Source organism: Peromyscus eremicus, chromosome 1 (genome assembly GCF_949786415.1).
Source record: "Peromyscus eremicus chromosome 1, PerEre_H2_v1, whole genome shotgun sequence".
Taxonomy (NCBI): Eukaryota; Metazoa; Chordata; class Mammalia; order Rodentia; family Cricetidae; genus Peromyscus; species Peromyscus eremicus.
Window position 1 is genome coordinate 103,650,167 of NC_081416.1, and position 14,674 is coordinate 103,664,840.

A 14,674-nucleotide genomic window follows, 5' to 3' on the forward strand; every position below is an offset into this window, starting at 1 on the left:
ATATACAGAAGGAGGCCTGCCCGGCATATGGCAGACACATAGTGCTTAGAGACAGCAGCAGGCGGTGGTTATTATTATCTCCTCTAGTCTCTTGTTTTGAGGAGGATTTTTAGTCTCTCTTCATCCTACCTCACCCTGCACAAGGAGGCCCCACAGTGTCAGCTCAGAGGACCTAAACAGAGTTCTACAGTCTTGCTGCATTGATGCTGGCTACATAGCCTGTTTCTGGGAACACTTAGGAGTTTGGCATCTGCCTACATTCCAGAGACTCAAGCCTGTATCTCATAATCACCAAAAAGTAAACAAATAAGCATGTTTTTTTTTTTTAAAAAAAGGCCAAGAAATAAGCTCAAAATGTTAATGATAGGGTATTTCAAGTGCCTAGATCAAGTGATTTTTATTTTTAATCGGTGTGTCTGTATGCATGTTCATGACGCTGGTACATCAGAAGGTTGGAGGATAACCTTGGGTGCCGAGCCCTAGACATCATTCATCTTTTTTTTTTTTCCTTTGAGATAGGGTCTCTCACTGGCCTGCAGCTTGCTAATTAGGCTAGACTGGCTGGCCAGTAAGCTCTTGGGACTCATCTGTCTCTATTTTCCCAGCAGTGGGATTATAACGTGTACTATCACACCCTGAATTTTTATGTGGGTTCTGGGGATCACACCATATCTTCATGCTTGGAACGTAAGCGCCTGACTAGCTGAGTCCTCTCCAGCCCTATTTTAACATTTACAATTTAAAAAGAAACATGTTTGGAAAGGGAGAGAGCTGACAAGTGTCACTTAAAAGCACAGAGACGGAAGATAAGGAGACAGGCAATGGAACGGAGTGAAGGATTTCTCAAGCTACACAGCGATGGATCTTCCGAAAGTGCTTCTGAAAGCATGCCAGCTCACTATGCCAGCTCACTCGGGCATTCGTCATTTACGTCACTTGGAATTGGGGGTTGGGGGACACACACACTCGCTGAAAGTGATGCTGATTCAGACTGCTCTTGCTGTGGTGAAACAGCCTTACGCTACGCTTTTCAAACTCTGTTTAGTTCTGGTTCAAATTATTTGGCTTGTGGGACTGATGAGGAGACTGAGGTCCAGGGAAACCTGTATCCTGATCCTAAACCCACACAAGTCAGTGAGTGGCAGAGCAGAAATTGAGTCATGGGTGCCCTGGCTCCCAGATCATGAATTCCCTAAATTTTATACACTCCCCCCCCCCCAACACTTTAGATGTCTCGTTCCTCTGAGAAATAAAAGGTTCCTGGAGCTTTTCTTAGGATCACAAGCTGTTGTGCCCACCTGGGGTTGCAGCCCTCCTGGCAGCGCCCTGCTCACCCCTGCTGGCAGCTCCCTGCTCACCCCTGGGGCAGCTCCCTGCTCACCCCTGCTGGCAGCTCCCTGCTCACCCCTGGGGCAGCTCCCTGCTCACCCCTGCTGGCAGCTCCCTGCTCACCCCTGGGGCAGCTCCCTGCTCACCCCTGGGGCAGCTCCCTGCTCACCCCTGGGGCAGCTCCCTGCTCATCCCTGGGGCAGCTCCCTGCTCACCCCTGCTGGCAGCTCCCTGCTCACCCCTGCTGGCAGCTCCCTGCTCACCCCTGCTGACAGCTCAAGTATGGATGATTGACTTAAGACTAGGTATGATCTTCTTGAGGGTGGGTGATGTTTCTACCTCTATTTACAGTTATGGAACCTGAGGCTTAGCAAGACTTCTGAGGTTCATAAGGAAAGGAAGCAACAGGAATGGAGCTAAAAGCAGGTGTCTTTGACTTCCGCTGTGCTTGAGAGGGAGCTTGGCAGGCAAGTGCTGTGCTGCTCCAGGAGACCTTCTCTGAATGGGGAGGGATTTGGTCCTCTTTACACACAGAAGAGTCTCTCAGCAGCCTGAAGCTGAGGCTTCCAGACCTACCAGTGTGATCCAGGGTGGGAAGAATTAGCCTCAAAAGGGGAGAACAAATGGTCTTGGGAAGGGAAGTCCCCTGACCTTCAAGAGAAGTAGGTCTTCAGGATTGCCTCACCCAACAGCCAGAGTGCTTACATAAGCCACTGTGCTGGACTGTGTTTCTGTCCACAAAGCCCTGGGATGGCCATCATCACATCTGACTGTCATCTCCACTGAGAGGTATAGGGCAGTAGGGATCATACCCTACATGCTGTAGCTGACACCTCATGGTGTGCAGTTGTCAGTGACTCAGCCAAGTGACTCCTGAGGAGCTGGCTACGGCCCTGGTGTTCAGACACATGAACGAAGGAAAGAAACCAACAAAACCCCAGCTCTTCCGGGCGGCAGCTAACCTCTGAAAGGCCCATCTCATAATGCCTACTTAAAAGTCGTGAGCAGCGACTCACTAACTTCTGTAGTCCTGACCTCATGACCTCAGGATAGGTGGGACGTCCTTTACAATGACCTGATCCCCTTTACTGCTCATTCTCTCTGTCATTCTCAGGAGACCCCTGGTCCACCACTTTACCCAATTATTTATCATCCTACTCAAATCCTTCCTCTTTTCCTGGCTCTGTTCCTTTGTCCAGCTTCCCTGAACTGAGTATTTTCTCTGCTGAAACCCCCTGTCAATGGATGCCTTGAGAAGTCATTTCATTTCTTACTTACTTTTGAGATGGGGTTTCACTACGTAGCCTCAAACTCACCATCCTCCTGCCTTAGTCTTCTGATTGCTTGTGCCACCTCACCTAGCCCAAGAAGACACTTGAAGTTATCAGGAAGATGGCTTTGGACAAGGCTAGATGCAAGGACTTTGGGAGATGGCTCAGATGTTCTAGCCTGCCCATGTGCTGGCTGTGGGGTCTTAGGCAAGAAACATTATAATTATTATTATTATTATTTTATGATTCGGATCCTTCCTCTCTCCACGGGAGGTGGTGATGGTGTGTGTGTACCAATAAGGCCACTCTCTCATGCAGAAGCATTAGAAGCAGTCCTGACTGTGTGAAAGGCCTTGTCTAAGACTGGCCCCTAGTTGGCATCCGGGAACGTGGGCTTCAGGAGGGCTCCCTGTGTGAACTGACAAGGTGATTGTTCCGCTGTGCACAAACTGCATATTCAACCTAATGCATGTTTTCTTTCAGGAGGCTGAGACTTCAGTATGTTCCAGGCAGAGGTTGTCCATATGGTACCCTTTATCATAACCCGAGGGCACTGGGTCCCTACTGTGCCTCCTGGCTGGCAGCACTCCATGCGTACCACCGTTTTCCCTGGGGGAGCAGGGTGTGCCTATTCTGGGTGAAGCTGCTGGGACCTTGGGCTTGGTTGGAAGCCCTTGATTTCACCCCACCTCTTTCCTTCACCCGTTCTGTTCCCCATCTTTTCACTGCAGTAAACTCAGAGCTGTGCTCACAACAGTATCGTGTGCCCTATTAGCCATTCAGCAAACCTGGGGTGGTCTTGGAAACCTCAAACAGACCATCTGAGGCAGAGCTGGGAGGATGAAGGGGTTACATGGGCGAAGGACTCTGAGTAGCACCTGACAGCTCCCAGGGAAGTCTCCAAGAGTGGTTGTCATGGTTACTGATGCTCTCTGGCACACAGAATGATGTCTTCTCCTCTGCTTGCTCTGTTTGCTCCATCCATGGACCATCCACAGTGCCTGTCTTCCCTCCACAGGTCCACCTCCCTCTAGGAGCTTCTTACACAGCAGTGGGGTTTGCCTTCTATGAGATCTTATACACAACTGAGATCAAATCACCCAGCGACAGGGAAGACTGCCCATTCCAACTTGGCAGTGTCTGTTTTACAAATAAACTAACGAGGCTCAGGCAGGTTAGGTGACTTTCTGGGCTTGCCCTGACCTATCCCCGTGTCTCATTTGGGGAACCACAGTAGGGTTGGCCTAGAGATCGCAGGGTAGCCCTCGTCCCTGAGGTCACAGAGGTGGTTTCTCAAATTCAGTATGACCACAAAAGGGCTCCAGGCTCCTGACCCAGTCCTGGGATGAGCTGAGGCAGAGCAGAGGTTTGGCAGCCTTCTGTGTAGGCTTCCTCTTCATCCAACGGGAGCCTGATTAATCAGCCAGTCCCTGTGAAATCAATTAAATGCTGATGCCACCGCATGTCAAAGGAGTGGATCAGAGGTTGGGGGATCTTCGACATGTGGCTGCACATAGAAGAACCACAGACGCTCCTGTAGGGCATACTCCAGGTCTAGGCAGCCCAAGTATGTCCAGGCTCCTCTCTGGATGACTTAGTTAACCGTGGGGATTGGAAGAGGTACAGGGGATAAGAAGGGAACGAGCCTCCAGAAGCTCCCACTCTCCATCCTTCTGGTTGCCTTACTTTTCTGCCAGGATGAAATACAATCCCTCTTGGTCACCCTACCAGCAGCTATGGTATCTGCACACACGAGCTTAGCTTCTCAGCATGGACTCTGCTTAACAATGAGGGAAGGGTGTGTGTGTGCGCGCGTGCACGCGCGGGGGGGTGGGGGTGGGGTGGGGGTGGGGTGAGGTGGTGGTGGTGGTACCAGGGGGGCTCTCCTGGGTATTGGCAAAAGCTGTTGGAGACAACCTGTCAAGTAGGACTGGCTCTATTGGGCCTCCTCGTCTTCCTCTCTGTACCCTCAGGACTTCTGACTCTTCATCTCAGTCACATGTCTCTGGGGTCATTGGGAGGCTGTCCCTTTGCCCACTTATGTCTCAGTTAAACATATTTAGTCACCTGTGTCTTCCATCTTCACTCTTTTTGTTTGTTTGTTTTGTTTTGTTTGTTGAGACAGGGTTTCTCTGTGTTGTTTTGGTGCCTATCCTGGATCTTGCTCTGTAGACCAGGCTGGCCTCAAACTCACAGAGATCCGCCTGGCTCTGTCTCCCGAGTGCTGGGATTAAAGGCGTGCACCACCACCGCTCCACTCCATCTTCACTCTTTTTAGCTGCGTGTTCATATTTTAAGGCCCTACCATGCTGTGGTAAGCACTGTGCCATGTGCTGGGGACCCCGCAGTAATTAAAGCACAGTGTGTCCCCCAGCTTCCTCTGCCATGACGATCTGTTGCAAGGGGCTGTTTTCTTTGCTGTGTTTACAGATTACAAGCACTATGGTTAATTAGTGGAGCCCCTAAGACAGCATATTTCAATGCAACTAGGCCCTCTGAATGTGGGCGATAGTTGTGTGGCTAGATCTGTTTGGGGAGCCCATACCAGCGGGACCAGGATTTATCCCGGATGCATGAAATGGCATTTTGGAACACATTCCCTAGGGTGGTGTATCTGACCCTGAGGACTGTGACTTGAAACACTCTAGATGGTGAATGGCCTGTCATATCCTCAGGACACCAGGCCACACTTCTGCAAAGCAGTGAAGGGACAGACCCTTCCCACTCCTCTTCACTCCTGTGTTGGGTAGGGACTCATGGATATTTTCTCAATGACTTATTTCTTCAGAGCATTGACACAGGGAAGCAGAACTTTATGAAAATATGGGAAACGGCTCTTACAGTGTGGTTTCTAGATGCTGGGCACTGAATATGTGTTCCTTACATTTTCTTCTTTCCAAACTCTTTGAAAAGCATAATTTTATATCCCAATCTGTCAATGAAGAAATCAAGGCTTGAGGATGTTGAATAATTCACTCAGCTGGCAGTTATGTTTAACATACAGATCTCATGTGGCTGAAGATAGCTATGAATATGGCCAAATCCATAATCATTAACTTACCTAAAGCATTATGAGATGTGTGTGTGTGTGTGTGTGTGTGTGTGTGTGTGTGTGTGTGTGTGTGTGTTGGTTGGTTGTTCTGTCTGTTTTTTTTTTTTTTGTTAACTTGATTGTATGGTTCTCAAGTATGAACTTATTTGATATGTCATGTTGTCACATAAAAGGCTCAGCATGCTTGAAAGCCAACGTAAGAGAATCCCCATCTACTTAAAAAAGTTCACAACCTTTTCCTAATGCTCAGTGACTGATTCTGCCCACTGAACTCTGCAACTCTATCTCTTCCATTTCATCTTGTTAGTCTGGTGCCACCAGCCTGGTAAGGTCAACATTAACATGCAGAATTCTGATGGTGTCATCTAGCAGAGTTGGTACCACTCTTAGTTTGGTGGGCTATCCTCAGATGCATAGAACTCTGAAGATACAAGAGGAAGCCTTCTTCAGCTACTCAGCCGGGCTTCAGGACTAAGTAGGACTCAGCTAGGCTAAGAAGTGAAGAGGAAGGCAGCCAGTGGCAGCATGCAGAGGCCTGTGCAGAAGCCCGGAAGAGCATAGACTTGGAGAGGGCTACATGCGTACACTGAATATTAAATATATGCAACCTAACTATATATAATAATGGTATGCTGCATGTATACTGATGAATTATGAAAGGGTGTGCATGCCTCTATGCACCTTTTGGTAGATTGAAGTGGTATTTTTCTTCTTGCTTTTTCTATTTGCTAACTGCTCTATGATGGACATATCTGAATGATAATGAAAGATGAAAGCATAATTTCATTCATTCTGAGCAATGGAGACATGAGGACAGAGGATCAGCAAGGCAAGTTCTAGCTGATGGTGCAGGGGAGGTGAGTTGGGACAACCTTTACATCACATATTGACCATCTGGAAAGCCTCTCTTGGTGCCCTTCTCCTGCCTCGCTTTCCCCTGAGAAACTTACAGACTCACAGGAGGAAGTCCTACTTTGCTTCTAAAACGAACTTCCAAGTAGCGAGAATGGCATCCATGATCCATGCAGATGGCCAGAGCCACTGATTAGTTGCTGGTTTCCATCAGCCATGTCCCACTCAATAAGCACTGAAAATAATGGAGACTTGGTTGGCTACCCTGGGTGGGATAACAACAATGAATCCACTCTGTAACTGATGAGGGCAAGAGAGGCATTTTAGAAGATGTGAACAGAAATGGTAATAATTAAGACACTGGGGTGGGTCATGGTAGGCTCATATCTCTGAGAAACTTGGGTTTGGAAAAATGACTCCACAAGTATAGAATGTAACCGAAGGATTGTGGTTTTTCTCTTGCAGACCCCACATACTCAATGTGCAAATACTGTTACCATGATCATCCTGTGCCAGGCAGAGGCAGGTGGGTGGACCTTTGGTGTGTCGGCTCATTTCCCTTCCTCAAATGTGGTTTGTCTTTGTACTCCTCACAAAGAACAGGAGTTTGGAAAAAGAAAACCTATGCATGCCGTTTCTTTAAGAGAGAGGGTAGAAGAAGATTTGCTAGGCCAGCCTGGAATACTTCACCTATGATTTAGAAAGCAGGGAGAGAGGCATGCCAAAAGTGCTCTGTTCAGGTGGTAGAATTACAGATAATCTAATTCTCTTTTTATCTTCCTATAATTTCTTGAGTGAGCTTCATGGTTTTATAAACACACACACACACACACACACACACACACACACACACACACACACACACACAATTTGGAAAAGAGTGGCTAAGCACAGGGAAGGGAGATGGCTGCAGGTCTCAGCCTGGCTGCAGTCCCTGGGCTGAAGGAAACATCCCATGGCAAATCCCGGAAGAAGGGAATGAACCACAGGGCAACGGTACTGGACAGAGAGTCTAGCACTCTGGGTTTGAGTCCTAGCCATGTATCAACCTCCCATGTGATCTGAGCTGGTCACAAACCCACTAAGTCTCACCTTCCAGAACTCCTGAATGAGGGCATCACGGGAAAAACCCATCTCATCAAAGTGTGTAGAATACATGGAATCGCCATATGAAAGCCTATGCTACCGATGCTGATGGGAAAACCTTAAGGGCTTTCTGGGTACAGAAGGGTCGATAGACCAGGAAGCAAGAATGGAAGGGGAGACTGGCCTTCAAAGAGCACCTTTCACAGTCCAGATAGGCCTGATGCTAGGCATAGAGCAGTTGAATCACACACAGCTGGCTGAGTTGAGGACCCATTCCAAGTGGATCCGAATGCCTGCCTTGTCCTAAACCTGTGCCTACCTCCTTTGTGCATTTCTTGCCTACTTTTATAAAAGCCTTGCCCAACCAGCCTCATTGCCATTGTGTAGACAGGGCAGTGATGTTCATGAGTTTATCAACTTGACTGATATCATACCTTTAATAAGCAGCAGGCTAGCACTGGACCTCAGCTCTGGTGGATTCTAAAATCCCAGCTTCCCACAGCTCTCTCCTACCATTGGAGAGTCCCAGCCCAAGGCAAGGCATTTCATACCAGCTTCTCTAAAGTGATAGGAGGCAGAGACACATTCCCTGCTGACCTGGCCAACAATAGACTTTAGACTTTGGTTGGTCTGCCCTCTGCCCACCCAGCCCTCCCTTTACCCTCCCAGCCTCGGTCCACTGGGACCCACCTGGTCTCCAGTGGGATGTTACTGTTGAGTAGCCAGTTGTCCTGGGCATGGGTTGGCTCCTGGGCGTTGCCTGCTGGGGGCTCCCCGGAGAGTGAGTGGTCTGTGGGTGCCGGGCTTGGGTTGCTCCTGGGGGTGAAGTTGCCCCTGTTCAAGGAGTTGATGGAGGCCGCGTGGTGCTGGTTGGGGGTATGGGCATGGGGGAGTGGTGGCGGTGGTGTCCGGAGCCGAGGGTGGTTCTGCAGGCCGCTGGGATGATCTAGGGAGCAAGCAGTCATGGTCAATGTGCTGCTGGCTGGGTGCCGCCCCTGGTGGGAGGAACAGACATAGAGGCCTGAACAAGACTGTGGGGCCAGAATGAGTGCATCTGGCACTAGCAAATTACACATTAATTCATTCAGTCCAATTAGGAGTCCACAGATAGTTCTGAGTTCCTTCTGCTCTATGTGTGTGTTGGGGCAATAAACAAAAGAGCTCTACCTCCCTGCCTCTGCCTCCCAAGTGCTGGATTAACGGTGTGAGCCAACAGGCCTGACAAGCAGCATTTCAATAGAGGCAGACAGAATCTGGGCAGAACCCAGCATGAGAAGAAGCCTCTGGACTGAGTGGCCCATGCCCTGTGTGGCCTTTCTAGCTGCAGGGTACCACAGCAGAGAGGTAGCAAGTGATCCTACCATGCCATGGCTGTCCAGGGCCAGCAAGGAATGGTAGATTCATCTGCCCTGTTTTAGAAGGTATCCCCTTATGACATTTTACTTAATTGATATTAACAAACACTGCTGTGTACTTAAGTACCTACTATGAGCTTTCACATCCTTAACTTTTCTAATGCTCACAACAAGCTCTTGAGGGAATTATTGACATCATTGCTGTCTTGTTTTAGGTGGGGAAGCTGAGGTCGAAAAAAAATTAAAGGTCCTTATGAAACCACAGTGTGACTTCTGTCTTCTGAACCAATGTGCCTTTGTGTCTAACACAGATCACTGTAGTCCACAGACAAAGGCAGTAAAAGTACCCTTAGAGAGGAGAGGAGTGTCTGGGCTGGGACAAGCTGGCCTAAGACAAGACTTTTGCTATGTGTCTGAGGGGTGACACCTGCCTCAGTAACTGTTTAGAAGTGCCAGAACATTGTAAAGTTCTGCTGTAGTTTCAATCCAAACTCTCTTCCCACAGATCCAGCAGCCACCCATATAACTTCATCCAGCCATGTATAGTCTGAGTTATTTTATTTTACAGACACCACCTTCAGTGAAGGCTACTAGAGTATCAAGTTTGGCAAGCCTGTTTTTCCAGAAGCCGTTTTTGGTTCTCCTAAAAACTCCTTGGGTATATTTGGTGACTCATGCATATAACTGCAGAAGGAGGCTGAGGCAGGAGGATTGCCTCATATGAGTTTGAAGTCAACTTGGCCTTCACAGAATGTGATAGCCCAGGTAATAGTGAGATCCTGTCTCATAAAACCCCCCAAAAATAAATAAATGTTTGTAGCTGTCATGGTTCTCCAACACCTTTCATTTTATATGTGCAGAAACCCTGAACACTGGCTGGTGTCTTTGCTGACTCTCCTCAAACTGAGATCATGCGATGGTGCCCTTCAAGTGCTGAGCAGAGGAGTAGATCACAGAAGTGATCTAGGCCTTGGTGTCTCACAGCTCTGAGTTCAAGTTTTGTCTTTTCCACTTACAAGTGGTAACTGTGGGGCTGGCAAATTGTTTCCTGACTTCCCATGCATGCTTTGGTGAACACACACACACACACACACACACACACACACACACACACACACCCCATGGCACAAGCACGTGCACACACATACATGCATACGCATGCACACATATGCATGCATACACACACATGCATGTGTATGCATACATGCTTATATACAGGCATCCCATTTGTCAGGTGCTCAGCACAGTGCCTGGCATGCAGCATTTTAACTGTATAGTAACTATTTGCTTTCCAGTGCCACAGACTAAACCCAGGGCCTCACATGTGTTAGACAAGTACTCTGCCACAGATCTGCATCCCAACCCTGCAAACAGTAGCTACTAGTCCACAATATGATAAAGGAACATGAATGAATAGACCACAAAGCATTAAATGTTACCATGGAGATGACTCTTCAGCATTTACAACAGAAGTTCTAAAACAAAGGAGTGAGGGGGAAGAACAGGAAAATACTGAGCAGAGGGGCAGAGCCCTTCTATGATGGCTGGTGGATTTCACTGTGGCCAATCCACTGACTTCTGGAAGCCAGAAGAATGCCTGGAGCTCAGCACAGATCAGGAGGCAGCCAGAATGGCTGGCCCTGACCCTCAGGCTAGCTACCCAGGCCTTCAGATTTTCAAAGACAAAGGCTGTTTGATGCATTAGTCAAGTCTCTCAGGGCAAATGAGGGCTGACACCCAATCTACCTGTCCTGAGCTCACACTGGGCCCCGGGGAAGCCCTATGTTTTGTTCAGGGACCAATGGGCTCTCAGATAAAGTTACACCCCATCCTTGACAATGTTTCAGGGGGTAGTTGGTTGAGAAGAGTACAGAGCACAACCCAGGAGTCTCACAGAGCAGCGTCAGCTCTGTCGCTGACAGGTGACGTGACATTAGCACAAGTCACCACTTTTCCGAGCCTCTAGCTACTTACTCATTTAGAAAAATGTATATGTGTTAAAAGGTCCAATAAAAGGTAGAGAGATGATAGATAGTCTTTTATAGGTTGAAAATAAAGATTCACAAACATGGTCAACTTTGAAATGCTCAATCTAGTTAGACACCTGCTGATAGAACTGTGTGTGACATCATCATGCACACCACTTCACATGTATTGAGCCCAAGTGACAGACACTAAATGCTTTACTTAGAAAACCCTGCAAGAGTCCCCAAAAGAAGAGGCTATTGTTATTCTTCACAGAAAGTCCAAACAACTTGCTCACATTTAAGTGACGGAGCCAGAATTTGACCTTCAGCAGATTGGCATGAAGTCTGCAGTGTGAAATCCTTCACTTGTGTTCATTAAGTGAGTCAGGACAGGCCAAGTGTACCCAACAATGTCTGTCACACAGGGTGTACCTTCCAAGTGTTGATGACTGTCATCCTTATCACCTGGTACTCTAGCCTCTCTGGAGCACCCCGCAGGCACAGAGGGTGGGGGCTTAACTTTAGCTCTTGGGGTCCAGGAAGACTTCATGAGAGGTGAAATATGATCTCTGTGTCTGGGGGGGGGGGTACTCCAGGCAGAAAATGATGAGTGTGCAAGGAATTAGAAACCTAAGAGAGCTTGGCTGCTGGGAGCACACTCAATCAATAGTGTGAGTGTCTATGAGGAGCCGTGGCTGTGGGTGAGGTAGGGACAGTGAGGCAGGCCCAGGTGGTGGCTGCCTGCAAGTGAAAGGCTAGAAAACCTGGTCATCATTGGGAGGGGAGGAGCTGGTTCTGTGGCCACTTTAGCATTGAGAAGGCTCTGAGGCTGGTGGAGAATGAGGCAGGGGGTGGGAGGCAGAGGCCCAAGCATGTCCCAGATCAATGGCAGGTGCCTTCATTGAAATGGGTCGTAGTGAAGTAGGCCCCACTTCTGAGAAAAAGGCACAAACTTTCATAGCTTTGGTTTAGCCACTGGACTTAAATGCTGAGCTCTAAGGACATCAAATCATTCCAAGAAAGGGTTCCAGGTCAGGTGCTCTCATACACCAACTCTGCCAAACCGCAGACAGGTGCCCAAAGCTCTCTTTGCTTCAGAGTTAATGATGACCCCAGTGTGCACCGCGGTCATTAATCGGGCCCTGAAGATCATCAGATATGAAAGATGATAGAATTTAATTATCATAAAACACAAAAACTCCAGCTGCCTGAGCGTGCCAACAGAAAGAATTATTCGGCTTCCATTAAAATGCCATCGACCACCACTAACTCGGGATGGTGATGTAGAGGTGCTGAGACCTTAGCTAATGAACCTTGGCCTGCAAGACCAATTTAGAGAGGCCAGAGAGCTCTTTTTCACCGCAGTCCAGAGCAGCAGCTGACGGCCCCGCTTTTAATCTCAGGTCTGCCTCCTTTAAGCTGTGGTGGCACAGATCATTTATTTAACTTGAGTTTTAATTTTGTCACCTGTCAAAGGCATATGACAGTAGCTGGCAAACTGTAAAGTCCCATGTAAGAGTTAGAGAGAATTATCATTAGTATTTTGTTTCAACCTAGAATGGATTCTAATATAAAAAGCAAGCCCTGGTGTGAGCAGGAGGTGAGGGGTAGATCTTAGGGGTGTGTTTTTCGTTCATTCACTTTGTTCCTGTATAAACTGCTTGCTGTTCACTTTCACTGATGTCTCTTTAACGGCCAGTGTACGGGACTTCTCAGTGGTATTTGGCCTGACACACTAGATGGACTCGGGGAGAGGGACAGGCCCTGCAGGTGGGGTAGCCCCTCCAGAACTTCCCATGCCGGCGGTAACATAGCCTTGAGGTTGCAAGACGGCTGCTTTACTTTCTCATTGATGTGAAGCAGAGCAAATACTCAGATGATGACAGTGCTTTGCATTGTGCAGGTTGGAACAGTGGGGCAGGGCATGCCAAAGCTCCAGTGTTGGGCACAGTGATTCCTATGACGGGGCTAGAAATGAGGGGGCGTTCTCAGAGTCCCCGAGGCTGCACTGGCAGGACACAGCTAGGAAAGCTGGCAAACACGTCCTGGGTAGCCCATCCCAGAGGCATGCACTGCACTGGCAGTGGGAAGGCAGACAGCCACGTCACTGTTTGCTCCACTCTTAGTTCTAGATCATTCTCTGCCCTTCTCTGACCCTTGAAGACAGCATGCCTGAGATTCCCTTGTCCCTGAGCTGAATTCCAATAGATTTGGCTCACTGTGAGGCCAGTAGAATGCTTGAGGCAGGACAGCAGACTGAAGGAACACCCACCCCACCTCCCCCCCCACCCTCCCCCCCACCCCCGCTCCTCAGCCCCGTGCAACCCACTCAGGACATAGTCCCCAGCAACAGTGACATTTCTCCAGGTTACAGAGCATGTAGATGTAGTTGTCTAAGAAACTTCTAGGAAGAGCACGGGCTGGGTCTGTGTGCTAAACTAGAAAAGGCTTAGGTGTGTAATGGGGAGGGAGAGGGTATCCAGGTAGGTGGCTGGTGTGAGCAAAGGCTGTGGCTAAAACAGACCCAAGATAGCATGGGGACTTGGCTGCCTGGAACAGAGTTCTGCTGAGAGGTCACAGAAAGACAAGTCTGGAGCCTGGCAGTGGCTTTAAGGGTGTTCAGGGGCTCACTCTGACTTCTGAATTTTCAAAGTCAATGGTAGTCATAGTAATGAGACAGAACCCTCAGGGCATTAAATGAACCTGTAGTTTCTGTCCAGCAATAGACGCCCTGCTGGATCAGGACTTGGGATGGGGTTGGGTGGAGGACCCTGCCCTCTGTAAGCAAACAAGGAGAGCAGAGCCATGTTCTAAGACCGTCAGAGAGAGACACAATGGGCACTGCTCTCCACTCCCAGTCACAATCATTCACAAACTAAGCGAGCTCATCAAAGCCCATCTTTTTTAAGTGTGGTGTGTGGTTGGCTTGGCTGGGCCTCCATCACAACAGTGTTACTAGCTCACAGCAGATACCCATCTAGGCATGCCTCTTGTGATCGTTGCTGTCAGAAGCTAATTCACACTGTGACCTCCAAGTAAGGCACCAGATGTACCTGAGTCCCAATTTCCTGGATGGACAAACAGTCCAGGAGGTAGAGGGAAGCTTCTCTAATTCTAGAATGCAAGACTGGATCATGCGTGTCGGGTGAACTTGTGATATTTGCTCATGAACATCTGGATGCAAAAGATACTCCCAGCATGCTGTGTGTGGGATATGCTGTGTGGCTGGGTACCAAATAAAGTGAAAGAGAATCATGGGCTGCTTCTTTCTTCCCTGCTTTCTGTTTCCATGTCTCCTGCAAGCTTTCCTCTGGATTTGTAAGTACTGGTGCTGGAGACACGGGTGGGCTGGACTGGGTTGCTGCTAGAAAACTGTAACAGATTTGTTGGAAAAGGCCAACTGGAAGCCTGAAGCATTGGTGGTGGGGTGTCATTTCTGGGTGCGTGCATTCCCTCAACTTAAATCTATGTCTACCTCAAGGCTGAATTTGTTCTGGGAGAGCTTTCTAGCTGTCAAGTGAGTTTTCCTTCCTGTCACCGTCACCTTCGTAGCCTTTTCTAAAGTGGTCTGACCCATAAACAGTCAGGTCAAGGCCTAAATCAACAAAGGATCACAGTTGATAGGTATGACAGGAGCGGTTTTGAGTGTGTGCGTGTGCGTGTGCGTGTGCGTGTGCGTGTGCGTGTGTGTGTGTGTGTGTGTGTGTGTGTCTAGGAGCCTGCCTAGAGGACTAGCTTTCCAAGCCTCATGGCTTATGTCCC

At 48.7% G+C, this 14,674-nt stretch overlaps 1 protein-coding gene across 1 annotated transcript in view; it reads right to left on the minus strand.

Moving 5' to 3' along the window:
* The window catches only part of Tenm4 (teneurin transmembrane protein 4), a 275,039-nt gene that overhangs the window by 214,238 nt on the left and 46,127 nt on the right, over positions 1 to 14,674 (minus strand). The window contains exon 2 of the mRNA XM_059271229.1: positions 8,281 to 8,536. The gene's annotated coding sequence lies outside the window, so the exon portion shown is untranslated. The remainder of the gene's footprint in view (positions 1 to 8,280; positions 8,537 to 14,674) is intronic.